The sequence below is a fragment of the Tamandua tetradactyla genome, chromosome 14 (assembly GCF_023851605.1).
Source record: "Tamandua tetradactyla isolate mTamTet1 chromosome 14, mTamTet1.pri, whole genome shotgun sequence".
Classification (NCBI taxonomy): Eukaryota; Metazoa; Chordata; class Mammalia; order Pilosa; family Myrmecophagidae; genus Tamandua; species Tamandua tetradactyla.
Genome location: NC_135340.1, coordinates 22,181,657 through 22,182,909, shown reverse-complemented (window position 1 = coordinate 22,182,909; position 1,253 = coordinate 22,181,657).

Below are 1,253 nucleotides of genomic sequence, written 5' to 3'. Positions count from 1 at the left end.
TATTGAGTGCTTCACTGGGAGAATGTCGAAGTGCCAGCATCTCTATGATTTGCCACTAACTCCTCAAGCAATTCCAAAAGCTAGTTCCCTCACTCCCTATAAAATATGGTCATCTGTTTCCAAACTTTGCATCAAACATGGAATAATTACATAATATTTAAGTAGAAGATCAAAGGAAATGCATGTCCCCTCCCCCACCCCATGTCCTAAATAGATGATGGTCATGGTGGGAAAAATAAGTTGCAGGTGATTACAAAAAGAGAAGGCAGGGCTTATGAATTGTGAGATAGGAAAGTATAACATAAAGCAAAGGTCATCTCATTTAGTCTTTGAAATTATTGATTCAGGATTCCTGGGCTCTGGTTAAGGGGATGTAAATGTTGAAGTTTTAATTCTCATCTTGAACAAAGAGGAGATCATTGCTACCTTTACAAGAACTCTGTGGGTACTTAGGCCAAGTCAGAAATATTTCCTTGTAAAGAATAAACTCAGATTTACAAATGCTTCTAGCAGTGACTGGGATAGTAAAGGGCTGGTGGTATCTGTTCTGGAAGGAACTTAGTCCATTCAGGGCCTCCCTGCCCTGCCCCCAGGCTTTGATTCTTTCTACCACATCCCCACCAAGTTTGGACCTCTCCAGAGTCAAAGATTTCCCTCTAGTCTGAGACAGTCTTGGGATGACATAAACAGAATATGTCTCATTCTGAGTCCCCTTTAATCATTAAAACAAACTGTGATAGGTAGAGGTGGCAAATTTTTCCCTTCATTAATTCATCAAATATATTGAGTACCTGCCATGTCTCTACTAGGCCTTGGGAAATACACCAAAGTGAATTACACCTTGTCCTCATAGAGCTTTCAGTTTAGTGCGAGAGAGAAAGTCATAAGAAACATGGTTATTGGAACAGATGCATGATCTGGGAGCAAGAAGAGAAAAGAACTTGGGAAGTCAGTGAAAGCTTCATGTTGCCAAGCAATGACTTATAATGAAAGAATTCAGAACAGAATAAAAATTTCCCTTTATGCCTTTCATTCCGTTGATGTCTAAGAGCACAGAAACTTCTTTTAGAAGACTACCATATCTTTTCTCCCCCAAAACCCCCACCTCATGCTGTGGTGGGTTGGGTGAATGGCTCTGAGGATGCGTTGGTGGCTCTTTGCTTACCCTCACTTAGTCTTACAGGTCACATTGCTTACATGCGGTCTGAATTCCTTTCTGGGCTTGGTACAAAGGCAGTGCTGGGCATTGGTCC